We start from the raw sequence: 21,561 nt of genomic DNA, 5'->3' as shown, positions 1-21,561 counted from the left end.
AGGCTACAAACAGTGACTAATTGTTTGGGCCAAAGGGGCAAGGATATAAATGAGCTATTTCTCATTACACTGTTAGAAAATATTGATTATACAGACACAGATGGCAAACACTAGTCATGCTGGTATTCTCAAATCTCTACACTGAACCTATCTGGTATACATTCATTATTTTTACAAGTTCAAATTATGACTGTTTTCCCTATTGACAAACATAGGTTAAAAACATAATAAACAGAGCGGATTTGTGTTGGTATTATTAATGAATTGGCAACAACTGTCTCTGTGCTGTTCATCTCTCAACAGCTGTTTATATTTTATTTTAAATCTGTAAAAACATTGCTTTGTAATCCCTTGATCTGTACAATAATTTCCTTTTGTTCCGAGCCGTTAAAGGTGTCTTTGAACTACTCAGGGGAAAAGAAAAAAAAAAAAAAGACAAAAAAGACTACTCATCTGTTCCTTCAAGACAAGACCACTTTCATCATAAAAAATGAACATCATAAAAAATGAACACGGAAATCAAAGCAAAAAAACAAAGGTGGATGAACTCTGTACTGCAATAGGATAAAAGTCAGGATGTCTGTGGAAAACTATCAGTCATTATTGCCTTAAATTGCTCTTGATTTGTGCAAAGGAACAGACCAAGTCAGCCGCGCCTAATCTTTCTTCAGAGTTATCTTGTGCATTTATTCGCTGCTCTCCAGCTCACTAGGAATTCTGCTCACTGTTTGTCACAGCCAGGAACAAGACTGTTAAGCTCACCCCTTGTTGATAAGTAGGCATTGTTACTTATGGATATCCTGTTGTGTTGGCCTCCTGGAGTCCTGAATTTTCTTATTGTTCAAGCCACAGCGATTTCAGGGCAGCACTCTACGAAATACAATGTTTAGTTGAAAATTTGTCAATATGGGTTCTAAAAATAGCTGAGGTATGAGCAAGTACAAATAACCTTCTCTCGATTTGCTTCTCTATAAGAACTATGTAACCGGAAAAAAGAAAAAATCTTTAAAAACTGGAATGAGAAAGTAGTTCCTCAGCTTGTGATTTATTGTATCGCTGAAGAGATTAGAGACAATGCCCACTTTTGAAACAATGCGCATAGGCAAATGATGTATTCATTACACCACTGGAAGAGCAAAATAAAACACGCCCAATACGGAAAGTATTGTCAGGAAAGAAAATAACATCAAGAGATCTCTGGGCCAGCCAGTTCAAATCAGAATAGCTCAAATGAAGCAAAAGAAAACAAACAAGATTTACAGCAGCATTACTCTGTTTTCTAAAGTTACAAAATATCATACACTTATGTTCTGGGGAGAACACGTGGCCTTCGGGGAGCTGCACAAAGGTGATTATTAAAACACCTACTTAGATTGTAGTATATTAATGCATATATTTGATTTGAATATACCTTTGGGGATTTAATGGCCACTTCTATTTATTTGTCCAAACAGGCAAGTAATATTGTATAAGCCTCACACTATTTTGCACTCAGAGAATTCCATGAATACCAAGTTTACCAAAAAATGCTTTTTAAATAATAATAATTTAAAAAAGCAGCCAGACCCCTTTTATAGCTCAGTATCCTCTTTATTACCCTGCTCTGTGAAGTATATGACATTCAAGAGAAGGCAGGAGAGAGAGACACAGAGTAATCTAAAAGGGACAAAAGAAAACCAAGAAGCATTGTTGAGGGAAAAAGGGAAAGAAATATGAGAGGCTCTGATCTAAACAAAAACAGAGAAAAAGACTTGGAAAGAATTTCAGAAAAGAAGTATGTTTAATTGCCTACAGCCCCAGGAGAGGTAATTTATGTGCCAACAAGTTATGGAGGTTTTATGTGCCTATTAGTCTGCTATTCAATTAAAAAATGTGTACTTACCATGGCAACCTCTATGTCTCATGATACACATGCTAATTCTAAGATATCTCTATAGAGCACCTTCTTAAAGAAACATATACCACAACACCAGCCACAGTCTAGATTTCCACAGTCACTAAGAGGCAGTAAAAGGAATAGCCCATACAAAAATTAGGAATGATAGGCTTGGGAGCAGGACCAGTAATCTTACTGTACTGTTTGCAACGCCATATGGGAACCCAGCAGTGTAATGCACGCACGCAGCGCGCTGCTGCACCTTAGGGCAGCTCACCATATGACCTTGCCAGCATTTCCCCTGCATTTCCCTTCTTGCCCACCGAGATAATACTCTTACGCTTTGAAACAATGCTGCTTTTCCTGTGGGATCTGTTTTGGACTGGCTCACTAATTCCTTAGGCCCCGCTTCCACTGAAGCTGTGTAAGCTTTCAAGTGTACTCTCCTTTATTTAAAGCCCGCCAGGACATGCACCTTCCCTTTGTTTCGGCCTTCGCTGCCTGGGAATTCCCTTTCTAGCCAGCCCATGTCAGACTCGCTATTCTCAGCGGGCATTGTCCTTCTCCCTCTTCCTTATTTGAGCTTCCCACAACAACAGCTATTGGCAAGGCTGTTTCGTTTGCAAGATTTTCCACTCCCTGGCTTACTCCTTTTCGGATAAGGAGTATCTGCTGCCAAACTTCTTAGTCAGCGGCATGTAATTAATGGATCAAAGCATTTGTCACATATACAACCTGAGGAATGAACCTGCTTCAAAAAAATATATACCACCTCATCCATAATTTTTAAGTCTTAAGGAGAATTTAAATACAATCCTTAGGAAAGAAAAGACAAGAAGGCATTGAAATGATAACTTATGTTTCCAATGGCTTTCTTGCCATTAATTGGTTCTCATTATCATCTTCCTCCCCTTCAATAACTACTGAAAGCATTTCAGATTACTCTTCCTGTGGATGTGGAACAAGGTAGTCCTCTGCTTGTCTGCAGCTCATTTAGGGCTAGTGCTAAAGCATGCAGAATATGAAAAAAGGAAACTTGACACATCACCTTGTGTAAAGTTCTGGATTTGCTGAGGATTAAGCTTCAATTGCATTTCAAAGACATTTTGCTTCTTTCCTTGCTTTCCCTAATAACAAGGAAACTAGTCTTATACTAGTCACTGTCCTTAAACACTCAATATTTACACTAAGGTGTTGGAGTTCCCATACTGTTTTCTGCTTCTAAGCACTTCAGAGGCACATACTATGAGAAAATGGGTATCAAGTCACCAGATCAAATCCTTTGTAGTCATAAACAATGTCACAGCATGCCCAGTCCCATTCTTAATGGTAGGAAAATACTTGTTAGGTTTAAGGAAGCACAAACCAGCACTGACCTGCAAGGAGCAGCTACTTTAAACACTATAACCAATGAATGCGTAGCTGCATTTGATACTTTCACCTGACACCAACACAACACGATGAAATGGCAGCAAACTACAATTTCAAATTTAGCCCCTTCACCTAGACTTTGTTTTCTATAGCTGTGAGAAGCTGTAAAATTTTACTCACATTTCTGAGGCAGAGAAGTATCACGCTGTAGTTCCTCACGACAGTAACAACAAAAGCAGACCCAACTCACATTGCTTATCCAAAGCTTAAGAGTGGGGCAACAACCCCACTTAAATCTTCTCTGTCCTGAAAGCTTCCCAAAATTTGAACAAACAGCAAGCTGTCTTGCTTCTCTGGTAGGTAATGAGCCTTGCTGGCCACCTGACAGCTTACCACCAGCATATTAGCGTCAGCTGTGAGGGACCAGCACTCTCACTGGGGTGAAGACAGGCTCACCTGGTAGTAAAAAGTTCTCTGTTCTGCCCCCACCCTGTTTTCCCCCACATCAGATTAGACTGCATAAAATACGGAATGGAAATATGAAGTCTGGGTTGAATTCAAGATAAATGCTGTCCATAGCTTCCTACAAGATTTACCTCTCCTCAGTATTTGTACTGATGCTGTAAGGGCATCTTCAGAGGAAAGAAAAACATTTTCCTGAGAGATGAGAAATACATGATTCAGTACATAATGCAAACTGTGCGTTAGGAACTGTAATCTGTGTCAAACTAAGGAAAGTTTTGAAGATGTTTGGTATGAATGTGCTGTACTAAAGGTATATTGCAACTCTTCTCACTCAAGGGAGGAACAGAGCTGAGCTGCTTTTTCACATGATGGATGTGAGTGATTTTCATGAGCAAGCTGTACGGTCCTTTTTGTATTACATCTCTACGATCCTGGGAGGGGAAAGTAGCTAAAAGCATCAATTTTGATACAAATCCTTTATGGTCTTTAAATTGGGCACTGCCACTTTAATAAGCCACACCTGGTTAAGATTCGTGTTCTGCTGAATTCCTCCCGCTGTAATGAGCCCTGAACATCAGGCTGAGCCTGTGATCAAGACAATACAATTAATCACCAGACCGTGCACAATTTCAGTAACATGAAAATTGCACGCAGTTAGATTTTCTAAGTAAAACTAATATTTCATGCAGTGGAAAGGGTGAAGTTTCAGTGCGTAACAAAAAAGAATTTTGGAGGTTTAAAAAAACCTGGCAGTCAGCAGGGCCACGTGAAGGTGAATGCATAAATCAAATAACTATACCATCTGTTACAGAAAACTTAACGGGAATTAAGTGGCCCATATTTTCTAAAAATATCTTTCTTCACAGTGTGCAGAAGCACTGAATATCTAAGGAGGAATACTGGAATTGGACTTTAATTAGGAAACTTTGAGTTTTGAATACAACATGAGCTTAGTCAAACTATCAGCAAGATAAGCTTATTAGGAGAGAAATAGGAATGAATATTTGCATGGCAAAAAAATAGACCTTTTTGATGGGAGGAAGAGGGGGGATTAAAAACATGTAGTGGCCCCATTTTCAGTATTTTTTCAGCTGCGGCTTGAGGCCTCACAGAGAGAAACAAACAGTGACAGGCAGGCCAAGGCCAACTTCTGGGAGACTTTCTATTCCGGTGTGATCTAAAATACAGTGGCCACTTAAGTGACTTGAAAATTCACAAGCAAAAAAGGTTTCCTGCGTATTTGAAAGTATATTTCCATGCAGCAGTTGTTTCTATGTAAATGCAGTATTTGCCAGAAATCCCATTCAAAGTGCAGAGACAAAATGCAATTGTCACCTCTTTCTAGGCTCACCTCCAATGCCAGCTGGTGGGAAGGCACAACTTCTGGAGAGTGCTGGTAGCTCCTTTCTTCCCTTTCCCCATTAAAAGAAAAGCATGGTAATTTGTTTTCTCCACCATTGGGTTTTAATATCTTCACGGATTTTTTTTTTCTTTTTCCCCAAGAATTTGCACATCTCTAATCAAGGAATCTAAAAGTCCTGTCTGCACACAAACAATAAAGATAAAAGCAGCAGGCAAAACTGAAAACTTTATATAGGAGTGGAATAACAAAGACAGACTTCCTTAGAGAGGAGGTATATATACTGGTGCAAGAGTTGATATAAAAACCTAAACAGAATAGATTAAATGAGATGGTACAACTAAATGTTTTAGGAAAATGATTTTCAGACTAAGTAATTGAGAAGGAAGGGAGAAAGGAAAAGAAGGAAAGGAGGGACACAGAAAAAGGTAAAGTGACGCACAGAAAGATAATAAACAAAATGCGTTTATAAAAAGAAGAAAAAGGCTGATTTTGAGGGAATAACAAAATGAGGTTTAAAAATAAAACAGAAATAAAATAAAAGTCTCCTATTTCTGGTTCTGCCATTGGCCTGCTTCAGCCTTCACTTTCTGCTGCTCCCCCTCCTCAATCTTGTCTTCTCCACAGATATTCTAAACTCTCTTGGGAAAGATCTCCTATTATATATTTTTACAATGATGTCTAACAAAATAGAGCCTTGCTCTCAGCTTGTGCCTCTTAATATTACTGTTGCACAAACAGTAAAGAGCAGTAATGGTAATAGTTGGGAAAGCTGCTCAATAATTTTTCACCTTAACATTTTTAACAGCAAATGGCAGTTCTGTGACACCGACACAGTTCAACTAGGCCAATGATATTCAATTTTTCTATCAGGAAAACCAGAAGAAAATATAATGTTTCATCTCAGTTCATCCAAAATAAAAATGCTTGCTACCTGAACTGATCCAAAACATTTCAGAAACTGCACTTCATGAACTGCACATGGATTCATGGGAATTCATCTTTTAAATAGCATAATCCATTGGCCACTCAGCAGCTGGGGCTTATTACAACTTGAAGTCCAGCTAAAAAGTCTGTTAGATACCAGAACAGCAGCTATTATAGGGCCACACGGTTTAAGATTGAGCTGACTTGAAACAAATAAAATCACACATTTAAGTGAAAATCCTGAAAAAGCCCCATCTTTTCCAATGAAAAAAATTCCTAACTTTTAAAAATCTATGAAAAAACCCAATAGTTCAACATTTTATCCTGCTTCAAGATAACACCCCGAAATGTGAGCATTTGGGATTTTTCACGAAGCAATGAATTTTTGCTAATTGCCATTACTGAGGAACAGTTACTAGATATTAGCGATAACCTCACTGTGTGGTTCCCAGACTGACAGTGACAGGGAGTGACCACCTACGATGGAAGGGAAGGAAGGAAAGAAGTAATTCTTCAGAAGTTAGAAAACAATGTCGGAAAGTACTAAAAACCAGGTTGCCATGGAAAGCAATAGATAAGTGAAGCAGTTTTGGATGCAGTTCAATGGTGTAAAGAGTAATCAAAGGATATTTTGAATATGCATACTTCTAGAAATGACTAAAAAATGCTTTTTTGTGTGTGTTTCTGGAAATGGGAAATAGCAGGAATAGAGATGTGCTGTAATTAAAATGGTTCCCATTACATAAAGCACCTGTGTAGGCAGGGAAAAAAGGGATTTCGGTGTTCTTCAGTGTGCACGAAGAAAGACTGTATTCTCTTGCAAAATCTGATACGTTGCATAGAAATATATGTTTAGAACATAATAAAAGAAAATTAACATATATAGAAGAGTAATCAGAAGAATAAACATTTTATTTGTAGGGTTTTTTGGAAGTCCTTGGTTTTCTTGTAGCAACTGTTTGTGATCTAATGCCTTACTCTGTATTTGTTAATGCACATTAAATACTCCAAAACTATTAATTATTAATAAATAATTAACTAATTTTGACTAAAGCTGGCTTGGGTCATGTATTTCCCAGGTTGTCAATGGCTGAAAGTTGAACAGAGATAACACAGGCAGTCTACAGTTAACACTAGGGTACATCCATACTGGAACGTGCACTGGTGTTCAGAGGAATGCATGCTAGCCCTGAAGAAATAAGCTCGGGTTCAGGAGCTGTCTTGCCGAGAAACGTACCCCTAGCGCTCAGCACCTCAGCAATCCACGAGGACAAGGCGGGAAGCGGCTCACCTCGCCCAAAATGCCTCTAGTTGTTACGGCAGGGTGAAAATGTGCCTCCATAGGCCAGGGACCAGAAGCACTTTTAGCTTTCTCTCACTATGGACTACATTATTAAGAGGCTGTTAGAGCTCCTGATGGGATGGTATCCTGGGCTGATGGGGTTGCCCTGGCAGATGCATGGTGGTTGGGCTGCTGTGAGTCAGCCGCTGCGCAGTCAGGACATTAGTACTCCTTGCACATACTCGCTGGGTCCTTCAGCCATCCTCAGTGCAGACATAATGTCTGGCTCCTTGGAAGGGGATGTTGCCAAAGGCTACACTCAGGGAGTAAAACTAAACACACTTGCAAGCCTAAATCAAGAGCAGAATGTATTGGTGGGGATACAGCAATACTCCCAGCTCTAAGGCACGTGCGCACACAAACGCACACACATATACATACACACATAGTTCATTTAAAGGTTTTATTGTTAGCATTATAATTAGGCCCCTAAATATACTGTGTATATATATCAAATTAAGCTTCAGTAACCAGGGATTTTCTAGCAATATATACTATGGTTGAATTCCTGTAATTCTCATATTAAAATCTTTTACCATAAAAATCTGTATTTAAATAAATAGCCTGTTACATTGCTCATGCTTACTGAGTGTTATTACTACCTCTTTCCAAGAGAGAGCAGTAGTGAATTGTACTATCATTACACTGGATAGTTTTACTCAAACACACTCAATTTACATTTTCGACTCTATAACCTTTCAACCTATTGACCATGAAAAATGCTCCAACATAACGTGACACATATAAATGTTTAAAGTCCAAAGGGTAATTATCTATATTCATAGTTAAAACTGTGCCTTGATTTCACAATAGAAACCATATGTTCACTCAAAACACTTTCAATAGGCTAAATAACACCCAGATTAACCCTGAGTTAGTTTACTGGTTAAAATAATAGCAGCATCTTCTTCTAATTCAGTAGTTCATTTATCATTTTTGATCAAGGCACTGAATGTGAACTTTCAATATTTGAAAGCTTAACTTGAAAAATAAACTGCATGCAAGAATGGTAGAAACTCTACCGATTCTTAAATTTTATCTTTAATGTCATGTAATGTGCCTGATAACAGCTCAAAATATGTTATTTAGCTTCAAGTAGAATTCTGTGTTGCCTTGCATTTAATAGACTAATTCTCTCTCCCAGAAGAAAAGGGCAATGACTTTCTGACTTTTTTTTGTCTGCAGAACAGTGCTTAACAGATTGCCGTTTAGAACAAATCTTGACCAGTTTCTTTTACGAAAAATACCTTTGGCCCAAATCACTTCCAGGAAGTACGAAAAGTATAGAGCACAAGCACTGTAACACTCATGTAAAGCCTCTGCAGCAGCAGTAAGAAAAGTATAGCAGTGAAAGGTATACTAAATGGGACCTCATTTACGTTTTGGAATAAGCAAACTATTTAGACACACATTCCCTTATCTTGTTTCCAGTAAGATAGAAAGAGATTATTTTGAACCTTTGGAATCACTGCAGCAGAAAATTACAAACAGAAGACAAAATTGTATATTACAGGAGTAGTGACAAGCCAAAGGAAAGAGACATACTTAAAAAAAAAATAGCAAACAGGCAAATGACTTTTCAGTGAGTGCCAACTCTCTGCACATTAAACTGGTTAAAAGCTCCTTCTCTCCCTGCTTGTCATGTCATTGTTCCCTGTCAAGCAGCAGAGAGCACCTCCAGCTAGTACATGATATACAGGATGCTTCATCAAAAAAGGTATTCTCTGTCTTTGAATTTGAATTGACATTTTCCCTATGTATATTATAAAAGCCCTGTGGAAATGGCAATGGACTATGGCGCAAAAGAAGCCAGGAATTTTGCAGAAAGCTCACTGGAATGCTGGTCTCATTTCAAAATGGCATTATTACACATGGAAATGATTGCCTTAAAAATACATAGGTACAACTATGAAAACAAAACAAAAAAATAAGTCTTTGTCTGGTCTTCAGCCGAGCTTCAGCTTTATACAGTAAAATCGAGCTCTTGTGCATACAAGGTGCTTTGTTCCACCTCCTGCCTTGGAATACAAAAATTATTCTCCTGAAGGGAGAGGCTGAGGCCACGTGTTTGGTTTATTAGAATAAGAGTGTTGTCCCTCATAAATTTGGAATCTTCCCTTGAACTGCTGGCATTCTAAAATGTTGTAATTTTACATCCATCATTGCATGATATGCCCTAAACAAGTCAGTGGAACCATTCACCCTTAGAAAAGCTGGCACTCAACCAATTTATTCACTCTGCAAGAGTCTTTATACAGTTCTCTTGTACACCTTTGCCATCATTTATGCATCATTTACCATAAAGATAGGAACTGCTAATAAATCCATTATACTGAATGCTGTAAGTAAATCGGAAAGGTCTTTCATATTTAATATCTCAATGACTCTGTAGCCTTCATTCTGTCATATTGTAGATTATTTCTGGAGAAGCTTTACTTGAGTCCCAGTGTTATTTATCAGCAATCCTTCTGCACATCGTCATATAAACCAACACACTGAGCATTCGTGTTTCTATGAGAACTGTTTTGCAAGACTAGTCCAAGTTAATATGGGTACAGTATGACTTTCCTGGCTATGTGTAATTACAATTTGGATTGGATGAAATTGGCTTGAAGAGGACTAAGAATTTGTCAGAACTGCTTGCTATGTTTGCAGACCACAATATTTTTAACATTCAAGTTGAAGGAGTGTTTCTTTCTGCTCCATCTGCAGTGAAATTATAGCAGGGGTTCCCAAATGAAAGAGCTTGATTAGTGGTGCTACTGGAAAAGCCTGGGGTGGAGGAATCCAACAGCAAGAGAGTACGTGTCTCCATAATATATACTAATAAATACATAGATACCTGTCTCTTCCCGTGTCACACAGTTATAGTCCCGTTATGGCCTCGAGAAGGAGGATGAGCTGGGGATAGAAAGCATGTCCCCTTCGCTGCCTGCGGTGGCTTTTCTCGAGGCTGGGAGCTGCTGCCATTTCGGTTCAACATCGCTGCTGTGACAGTGGCATCTGATCACGCTGAGCTGAGGAACTTCCTCATTTGTAAAAGTGGAAGAGCATTTTGTGTGCTTTTCATTACATTTTAAACCGAGACAAAAGGTGGATAACAAAGCCAGGTGAAGAGTTCATTAAATTTCCCTCTCAGTAAGTCAACCAATAAAGAAGTGATACATTGTTAATGTTAATCAAGATAAATCATGCTCTGCAGATTAACAGATTCCTGACTGTTAATGCCTAAAGTGATAAGGAAAGAGAGGCTGTTAGAAAACAAGGCAAGCAGCAGTTCCTGTTGTTAAAATGCCGGAACCAAATTTATTTAGACATAAAGACAGCAGAGAAAAGCTTTAATTATCATCATCGTGTAAATGATGGAATCATAGTTACTTATTGAACTCTATTTAAAAGATTCTCCAGAAAGATTCAGTTTCTAGGAACTGGCTACTTTCCTTCGTGATTTTGCTCTTTTTTCACAGTGGCATTCTTCCGATCCTCTATTTGACCCTAAATTTAACACATTGAGATACCTAGCAATTCTAACTTACATCGAGTACTTTGGCAAGTTTTATTCCTTACAGTCATTCTCTTAACTGTTCCTGCCTGGATAAGAGGTTTATTTATTATTTGTTTTATATTTTTAGTAGGGTTGACTCTCCAAAAGATGCATATGTGTCTCTCGATACCTAAACTGAGCCATGACTTCCAGGACAAAGACTTCAGTGATTGATCTAAGTAGAAGCTAATTGCTAGGCTTCCTGCAATTTTCTTGGAGACAAACTTCCTCCTTTCTTCCAGTAGCATTTCAGCAAATATTTGTCAATGGTACAAAACATGTTTGTAGAATCTCTTAATATCAGAGGACAATAACATTAAGGAGGGCTGACTCAGCTGTGTTCAAATCTGTGAAACATGCTCTTATCTGCTCTTTTGTAAGAGTCAATTAATACGAAGCCCTCTTTGTTAATTGTTCGCATTCATCTTTACTGTCTTCCATTTTTTTCATTTTTATTGTTGTTAAGGGCATGTTTTTAAATAATAGTTCATCATCTTTATAATTCTGAATTGTTATTAATGTAATCTTCCTTGTTTTTGAAAGGACTTTCTTTCTCATTAGGAATTTTAGGAACACTTTAAATCTTTTTTGTTCTCACAGCCCCTAAACAATTCTCTTTTATTCTTTTCTTTTACAGCTCTGTGTTGGGTTTGTGTAGCGGGGCAGGAGCTACAGGGGTGGCTCCTGTGAGAAGCTGCTGGAAGCTTCCCCAACTCCAAGTCAGACCCGCCTCTGGCCAACGCCGAGCCCATCAGCAACGGTGGTAGCGCCTCTGCGATAGCGTATTTAAGAAGGGGAAAAGACTGCTGAAAGAGAAGAGAAAAAGAGGAGCTACAGTGAAGAGAGGAGTGGGATGTGAGAGAGACCACCATGCAGACACTGAGGTCAGTGAAGAAGGAGAGGGAGGAGGTACGCTGGAGCAGAGATTCCCCCTGCAGCCCGTGGTGAGACGGCAGGCTGTCCCCCTGCAGCCCATGGAGGTTAACGGTGGAGCAGAGGTTGCCCTGCAGCCTGTGGAGGACCCCACGCCGGAGCAGGTGGCTGGGCCTGGAGACGGCTGTGACTCTGTGGGAAAGCCCACGCTGGAGCAGTTTGCGGAGGACTGCAGCGTGTGGAAAGGACTCGCGTTGGAGAAAATCATGGGGGGCTGACCCCTGCGAGAGGGACCCCATACTGGAGCAGGGGAAGAGTGTGAGGAGTCCTCCCCCTGAGGAGTGAGCGAGCAGCTGCATGGTGCTTTGTTGCCAGCTGGGCCTAAACCACAACAAATTTTTATCCTACAGCGATAGAGGGTGCTCTGCTGGCTATAAAGTAATCTAATTTGGTTATCTTCTAATTTCAGTAGAATTTTGTATTTATTTTACCAAACTTCAGGCTCTTTTCTTGTGAAGCAACATTGGCTGCTTCTTTGTTTAAGAGCAGTAGAAAAGAGGAAGATTTTAATATCCTCAGTCATCTTCCATGCATTTTATTAATCAGCAATGAAATTCTGGACCCCCTGGAGTCAAGGACAACATTGATATTGACTTTGAAATGGTCAAGAACTTAGCTTAGATGTCTTAATATAAGTTTACTCATTTGTCTTTATAGTCTGCAATGGATCCATCATTTGCCATACTAAATTTAAAGAGCTTATGGTCCTTGGCTCCAGGATATTCCTTTATTTTCATATCCTCAGGCAACTCCATCCTCTCAGTAAGAATTAGATCTAGGGCAGTTTTGCCTTTTTTTGCAAATGATGAAATTCCCTCTTTGACACAGCCTGCTGGGAGATATCTGTTTCCCAACAGATTTATGAGCAGCTAAAATCCCCCACGAAGAAAGTATCTTCTAGCCAAGAATTTTCTGTACCCTGCTGTCCTTATGTTTGAGTGGTTTGCAGCTGATACCCGCTATTTTTCAGTTTTGCTTTCTAATTCCCTGTATCGCTGTTACTAATTACTTTGAGCAACCTTGCAGGAAAAGATGTGTGTGCATTGATTAACCATGTTGCTATAAACAGCACCACCTTACTGGCTTTACCAGCTTCGCGGAACATACTGTCAAGATTTTTAATGAATGTGCAGGAATTTGTTTTGAAGACTTGAGCTGTGCTACATTGCTGTGATTTACCATGCTGCCTTTGTGACTGTTACATATTATTGGCAATTTGGGGGATGAACTATTGCACATAAATGATCAAAATAGCTGAATAAAATGAATAGGTAAAATGAATTTCCTGAGAAGCACTTCTACAGATGCAGTAATGATGAGACATTGGCCCAGATTCGGATGGCTTCAATTCCACATAAGTTCCTTAATCTAATGTTTCCCACTGGCTAGGTGCCCCTGAAGGCCTCCAAGCAGCTAGCAGGAAACACAGGTACAGGAATCTAGGCTAGCTAAATTTGGACTGCTGTGCATGTCCATGTGGCAGATCACAGCTCTGTTCGCACAAGTAGAACAGCCAAGATCTATACTTGCATAGATTCATCCCACTGATTGATAGACAGTGGGGATAGTCACCTAAGTCAAAAATTAAACATCTGTGCATATGGACTCAAAAACTCAAATTCCCTTTCTACTAATGGTAAACAGCGCTGATTTGACATTTGCCATAGCTAAAAAATTCAATAGAAAGGGGAAAAGAAAAGATGCAGTTTTGCTAAAGGTCTAACAGGATTAATTTGAATCCCTTTATATCTCACCTGTGTCCTTGTTTTAGTTTGTGGCTCTTTGGGAACTATCACTATTATTACTGCAGACCATTTCTTGAGTAGTCTTTTTAAATTTTTGCTGGGTGTCCACAAATGGACTGGAAAATAATGTTTCTCAATCTTTTCTTCCTGAACCATATGAGTAAAAACTTAGGTCTTTGCTCTTTTCTATCCAGATGCTTCTTGAATGCTTTTCCATGCATGTTGTTCCTCAGACACTAATCCTTGAGACATTTAGGACAAATAATTACATGGAAACTTCTGTCAAATTTCTACTTAGCAAATGTTAACAATAAATTTCCATCAATTAAATAGTTGAAGAAACATTTCCTTTCTATAGAGTTTCGGAGACAACCATCTGACCTCATCTGTTCTTTAATTAAGTTTATTATTTCAATGGAGCCTCATCTTCATAAACAGTAGTAGATGGATGATGCTACAAAGGGTTTACAGTCTTTAAAGTTTGGTCTTTTTTTTTCTTTTCTGGGTAATGAATGTGATTCTTAGAAATTACATTAATAAAGATGAATACTGGAAAATGAGGCATTTACTTGCTATTTATGTCTCCTTATACAATGTAAGTGGAAAGCAGATTTAAGCACTGTACCCATGACTGTGCTTCTTCACCACGACGCTGGCTGTATCCTGGGTGAAAATCTGCGGCTGTCGTGTCTATGGTGTTGGTGTCGTTGTTGTTGGACACTCTGCGCTCAGCCAAGGTCACTGCTTAGGACTGGGTGAAGGATTTACAAGGCGGCTCATGATTAGGTATGACCCCGGGTGCACGCTTAAATGGCAGGGTGTACCAGGCACACCCGGAAGTGCTGAAAAGCTGCAGCTCCCATTAACAAGATCGCTGTGAATACTTGATCAGTCCTAGGATCCGTTTGAAAAAAGGATCCTTTTAGAAAAAAGACCCTACTGTAGGCAGGGTCAATATGCAGAGGTTTTACACTCAAAACCTTCCGATGCACAGAACAGCCATGGCGCCTGCCGACGACTCCCTGGGGGCTGGGGCCACAGGGGGTGCCTGGGGCAGGGCAGGCCAGGGCAGGGCAGGGCAGGGCCTGGCAGCAGGCAGGCTGGGGGCAGCCCCAGCCCCAGGCATCGGGCATCTCCCTGGGGATGGGGCTGGGCCGAGACCGGGCCGGGACGTGGGCCCATGCGTGGGCCTGGTGCGGCAGGGCCCATGGCCGGCTGGCACTGCTGCAGTGTAGCTGGGGCAGAGACAGACAGCCCCGGAGGGCTGAAATGGGGTCCTGGGCCGTGGGCAGGGTGGGGGGAGCCCTGGGGGAGGCCAGGCAGGGGCTGTAAGGCCTGTGAATGCCCCCCGGACCCTGCAATAACACCATTTCCTAAGCAACGAGAACAGCTATGAGCAGGATAACGCCATCACCTGCCCGGCACAGGGAGCAAGGGGGAGAAAGCCCACACATGTGAGGACGTTTCAGAGCCAGCTGCTGGTGGCAGAGAAGTGCTCAGAGCCTGGACTGGGTCCCCTGCGCAGTGCTATGGCAGCCATAGCTCCTGGGGTCCATGGTTTCAGGCAGTCTGGCTGGGTGCCTCCCCTGCCGCACCATCCCAGACGCGGCCTTTCTGCCCTCCATACCTAACGTGTTCACCACAGCTTTGGTCTCCAGGCTCTCATGTGTGCCTCATCCCTCTGTTACCAACAGTTCTGGGTTCGGCACCCCTTTTTTTTATTCTTCCCCAAACACCAGGGAGTAAACTGCAGGCTCCCTGGAGGAGTATTTTCCCTGCCTCTAGATGGTAGGAGGAACAACTGCAGAGAAAATTGCAGTGAATCCTGCTCAGCCCAAGAATAGCACTTGTTTAATGCAAAGGAATCCTTGGAGAGTTTAGCTGCCAAGCTCTAGGAATTTTTCACAGAGTATATGCAAACTAAGATTTTTTTTTTCTTTTCTTTTTTTCTTTTTCACTTAGGGCATGTCTACAAAGATGGATGCGGACAGATCTCGCAGCAGAACTTTTAGCTTGAACACACTGTATGGTTATACAGCGCTGGACCAAATCTGGCATGTTCCCAGCTAGCTTAGAGGACAGGCTGAGTATGGTTGTGGCTGTCTGCACATTTCCACATAGCCATACTCTTAGTTTCCTCAAATAAATTTTATTCCAGAAAATAAATAAATATCATCTCCCTCACACAACCTTTTATATTTTCTCTTTTTATTGCAGTTCTTTATCGTGTCTCCAAACTGTCACACAATTGAACTTCTCTGTTTACATGTATGCACAGTATGAAAAAATATAATGGCCTAAAAAATTCGGATTTAATGCAAAACAGCTGACAAATTAAGGCATACTTCTCTATCCCAGCTTCCCTGTATAATAACATTTGATTGTTTCTGGAAGACTGCAGTGGGTTTTTTTCTGTACATTTGTCTTGCAGAATATTTTGTAGTTAAAGAAAAAATTGCTTCCCCATGTCTTAGAGTTCTTCTGTAATTTCAATTTACAGTATGTCCTCTTGCTGCAATATTTGTTTTAGGGGAAAAACAGTAACCTGGATTGACTGTGTCTGCAGCATATTAGATTTTATGTATTACAATTAAATTCCCCTCTGAGCCATCTGGTTTACAGATTGTATAGATTTTAAAATTTCAGTTTGTCCTCCCAATTTACCTAGATTAGGACCACCTTTTCTAGTTTTACTCTTCAAACATTCCCTGTATTTTAACTTTCCAGTAAAAGTAATGGTTACTGGCATATGAGGTGGTTAATAATCCTGAAACCATGGTTTCAAATATTATCACATGGAAGACATTTGCCAGGCAAAGGAGCACAGAAGTGGCCTTTCAAATCTTGCTAATTTTCCTCCAGATAGAGGATAACTCACTGGCATCTACAATATTTCCTTGCTCTTGGCCATGCTTAATATAGGTAACACTATAAACTCTGCTATTCTGTATTTAATTAATTGTTTTGGGTCATACTTGTGCAAACTTGATTTTGAGTTTTCAGGGATCCCACTGAGCAGAGACTGGCTTTAGATCAGATTGAAAGAAAGGATACTCTCAGCAAAACCAAGATGTTGGGTACGTAAGTCCAAAACAGCAATGCAAAAACTTCAGCAAAATGTCTAAGCAGCACTTCAACTCCCTAATACTATGCATTTGTCCTGCAAGTTCTTGTGATGCCTGCAGGTCTGCCTGTGCAGAGGTGCAGATCCACCCTGCTTTTGCAGTGAGGTACCAAACTCTGACAGGCATTCCTGAAACACAGCAGTTGGATCCGGAAGGCATGCTTTGATGCGATGCCCTAAGCGGGCACATAGTAAATTTTAGGTATTTCTTAGATGAGGTGGGTTGGAATACAGGCCTTGGGGGCTGTAATTTTAGATGAACTTAAATCCTGGTTAGTTCCTGGGTCAATTGCTTGATCCTGCCACAACTTATTTCTTCTGCGAAATCTGAGACTAAACCATTGATAGCTTTGGACTGGGGACTGTGTAAATAGTTATTCCATACCCTAAAAGAAGGTCTTGCAAATTATGGCTCCTCTGAATCCTGTATGACAAGTTGTATTTTAGGAAGGCAGCCTAAACAAAGGGTAATGTACATTTGGAAACGTGTTCCTTAACTCTCCAGGCAACTGTTAAGCTTTTCATGTTACTGTGCACATTTTTATTAGCATTCTTTTGTTCAAGTGTAGAAATACATGATTAGAGCGTGTACATGAATATTTTGAAATCCTCACAGAGAGGATAGCAGACCAGCAGTGCAGAATAGCACTATCAAATAGTAGGAATACCCGGTAGTGGTATTATTCCTGTAGTTGGAATTGGTGTAGAGTTTTTGGAAATTGTGTTGTGTGATGGTAATTGTCAGTCTTGTAATGACAGTAAGTACAGTTTTGTGTATTAAACTTATTTGTGCACATATCACAAGAGTGTTTGACCTTCGCCAAATTATTTGGAATTGAATAAACTGGGATACCACATTTACTGTTAAGAAAATAGGTCTTGTCAGATCACTACGTTGAAGTTTGCTATGTTCCCTCTCTTATATTCTATCTTAACTCATGGACTTGGGCAGAAAAGAAGGTTCTAGTAAGAATTTTTATATCATCTCTAAGTTTTTGTCCCAAATCTTCTTTGAATTGAAATAAAGCTTTCCTTTGCCAGCCAATTGTTCATGTAATCATGGACAGAATTTCTTTCACACTGCATTTTTTATCTTATATCTATTTACCATTCCCTATGGCCAGCCCCAAGAGGCATGTCATATGATATTTGATGAGAAGATCTTTTAAACATTTATTTCCAAAGGAAATATTCTGTAAGAAGCTGATTTTCAAGGAAGATATACTATATATTTCATAATCATCTACTCAATTTTTATATTATAATAGTAACCTGTAAATATTATTCTTATGAACTTTAGTTTCTTTGTTTAGTCCCAGTCTGTTTCTAAATTAGCATCACATTTAACATGCACAGTCATCACCTCATACAACAAGAAAAGTAATACGGCAAACTACCTTAGAATAAATTGAATACTGAAAAAAAATTATGAGATCCTAGCACACCCACTGTAGGTCTTGATGTGAGTCTTGATGAAAAGAAAATTCTCACAAACATCCTGTTCAATCTTATAGGGAGATTTTCTCAAAGATCCTGCTGAGATTTGTGAGTAGGATTAGTCCAAACAAACAAAAAATTTTGTTTGGTTGCAACCACAATGCTGAGACGTGGAAGGAACTATATGGGAGGGAAGCCTCTCCAGCATCACAAGGCACAGAAAGTCTGCTGTGCCCAGAATATGCAAAACACAGATGACAGTGCTATTAGCCACCACCGCACCCTCTGGTTAAGTGCTTCCGTAGTATCACTTCATGATTATCAAGCAGAGTTCTGAAGGTTTCACGACATTACCAGGTCATAATCCTCAGCATAAGTTATATTGCAAGAGGCCTCTTCTGTTCACCAACTTTATTTCATAGTTTTCAGCATCAAGTGGCTAAGAGTAAAGTATACAACACTAAAAAGGAAAAACAAAAAAAGATTGAAGGAAAACATGACAAAATCAACTTGGTTAAACTGTAAAGGAATTTCTTCATAATAGAATTTCCTAGAAATCAAAAGTGAAAGTAATGACCAGATGAGGAAAGTAACAAATAACACAAGCTAAATATTAACATGATTAATATTAGTACAAAGAAAATTTTATGGAATGCTTATCAGCCTTTATACATGACTGAGGCAAAAACGGAGCCCAAGGAAATAGAGCAATAAAGAAGGGAGAATAGTAAGGAGAGAACGAGCCTCAGAGTGGAGCACCAGAAGAAGAATTTTAAGAATAAACCATTAAAACAAATGGTAGCATGTTTCCAGATGTTCTTCAGGAGTTTTAAAGGGCTACAAATATGAAATAGCTGCTCAGTAGACTGTGGTGCCTAACCTGCTGCATGCTGGTGTCGCAGAAATTGAAAGTGTCAAACATTGTCAGTATCTAGGTTCCAGGGGTGACTGGTACAACTACAGATTTGTCAGCTATATCTGACTTTTTGTGCCAAAGCAAATAACATAGAGTTAGTAGATCTAGGAAGACCAATAAAGTCCTGCTTTATGTACCTATGCAGAATTAATTGAGAATCAGTAACAAAAGGAATGGCCTGCTCATTCTCTTCACAATAGTTCTCTCACCAGAGCTTCCTAAAGAAAATAAGCTGTTATGGAACAGGAAGAAGTGTTTTCATATAGTGGTTCAAAGGGGAGAAACAAGGTGCAGGAGTGCTTTTAATAATAGAGAGAGCTTCCTAAGAGGATCCTCTAGGGATACTGGAACATGAGTTATGCAACAAATTTCTACATGATCTCAGAAGGTGGGTGAATAGTGATGTAAAAAAAGTTTTCCTGATAATATCATTCAGAAAATTTACATTGAAAACTGACTGCCAGCAGAGTATTCAATTTATACAGGAATAAAACAGTCTGAAGTGGACAATGTTGTGGATAGTCCTCCAAAAATTCCATAGCTGTGCTCATGAGCAACCTGAAAGAAAAAATAATGTTAAGAATTATTGGGAGGTTAGGAATTATTGAAGGCTACAAAACAGAAAAGATGGTCATGCCATTTTACAGGTTTGTGTTACTCCTTTCAAATACTGTGTGCCGTTCTGGCCATGCTATCTGCACAAAGAACATGGGGGAATGGAAGACTGGTTAAAGAAAAGAATTATTGAAGGGCCGGGTTGGTCTCTGTATGAGGAGAAAATTAGAAAAAAAGTTAGTTTTAGAATTCATTCTGTAATATATGACCAAGATACCCATACAACCATAGATGGGGAGAATATGAGTAGGAAATACTATTATACTATTATTCAATATTTCTAAGGAAATAAGAATTAAAGTATTCTAATTAAATGATCATAGGATAGATTTTAAACAAACAAAAGAAACCAACAAAAAGAGTACTTTTCACACAGGTTGCCGTTGTGGATCTCACTAACACAGGCTGCTGTAGATAGCAAGAGTAAAATTAATTCAGAAAGGGATGTGAATTATTTTGAAGGAAATCTCTACTGGTTGCTGTTAAACATGTTGGATGGGAGGCTCAGAAAGACTGAACCACTGAATCACAACCTAGAAAGCTCTACTGTGGGGTGGTCCATTTGCCCTGTTCTTAGATGCCTTTCCTAAGAATCTGCATCAGACCGCCAGTGGCTGGGAAAAAGCGGCTGGTTGATTTGGTCTCCTCCTACTCACTGTAGTAACTGGGATCTCTGTTACTATCCTTGGGTTTGTGATTAGTTGATATTTTTGGGAAACACTAGCAAAAGCTAGCCAATTATTCACTGGCATTAAGCCCTTTTGTGTGTGCATGTGTGTACAAATTAGCTTGATTTCTTCCAGTGTGTTTGTTAATCAGATTAAATTAACTTGGATGGACTCCTGCTACTATTTTTCATATACTGTTGAGTCAGAAAGTGGGCATACTGGATTCTGTTTTGCCATGAGTTAGAACCTCTTAAATATTATAGATCTACCCTAAATCATTCTACCTCTGTTTAAAAGCCCTGTTCTAAGATGGAAAGTGACTTAATATATTATTGTTGGATCTATTCCATGAATATCCATGACTTTCTTGGCCTCAGTATCATGAATATTTTATTGCATACTAGAACACTCTCTACATATTAGAGAGCCCATTTTTGTGACTGAATTTGGCAGGTGATTGTGCTTTTGCTGTTTCATTACAGTTATTTTTACTAGTATTACAATCATGCTCAGAGCCCCCATGTGGATTAAAGCCCCATGGTGCTATGTGCTTTAGCAGAACTAGAAGACTCTTTTCTGTCTGAAAACGCTGGTAGTCTGAACAGGTAAAACAGACAAAAGTGAGAAAGGAAAAAGCATAGCAGAGCAATGAAGTGACTTGCTCCCCATTACAGAGCATGTTGATGATAGAAATGGGGACTATAACCTTCATTTTCTAACTCCAGCTGCTCTCTTGTTCACCCATTTGATTGAAGATAACTGAAGAACACACTGTTCATCTTGGAAAACTGGGTTTACAAACTGTATTTATACTTAGTTCTTACAATTTATTTTTGTATCAGGTAAAGTGGGTTTTGTTATCTCCCCTTTATAGCACACAAGTTGTACTTACTTAGAAAACACTCATGCATAAGAAGACTTACACAGTACATTGCAGTTGTTATCCTTTTTTTAGAGAATTAGCATCAACAGGCTTGCAATATGTTTCTTCCTGTAGCCAAAATATGTTGTGTTTTTATCTTTTATGACTACAGATGATGGCAAATCTGTTCTGGTTAAGAAGTATTGCAAAGATTTTTAACACTGAGTCAAGGACTTTAAAAAATATACATATACAGGTACATGTACATATATGTATATATAAAATACTGTTCTTAGCTTACCAATTCCTATGTTGTTACATATGCAAAATATTAAAAAGCCTCTGCTGATCATGATATAAAACAGTGACAAAGAGT

At 39.4% G+C, this 21,561-nt stretch overlaps 1 long non-coding RNA gene across 1 annotated transcript; it reads right to left on the bottom strand.

Moving 5' to 3' along the window:
* Window positions 1-281: 281 nt before the first annotated feature.
* On the bottom strand, window positions 282-3,535 carry LOC127019259 (uncharacterized). Its single transcript, XR_007766877.1, has 2 exons — window positions 3,428-3,535; window positions 282-870 (listed from the first exon to the last, which is right to left on the bottom strand). It is a non-coding gene; the product is annotated as an uncharacterized LOC127019259 (long non-coding RNA).
* Window positions 3,536-21,561: the final 18,026 nt, after the last annotated feature.

The sequence above is a fragment of the Gymnogyps californianus genome, chromosome 8 (genome assembly GCF_018139145.2).
Source record: "Gymnogyps californianus isolate 813 chromosome 8, ASM1813914v2, whole genome shotgun sequence".
NCBI classification, from domain to species: Eukaryota; Metazoa; Chordata; class Aves; order Accipitriformes; family Cathartidae; genus Gymnogyps; species Gymnogyps californianus.
This window is presented reverse-complemented; position numbering and strand designations above follow the sequence as displayed.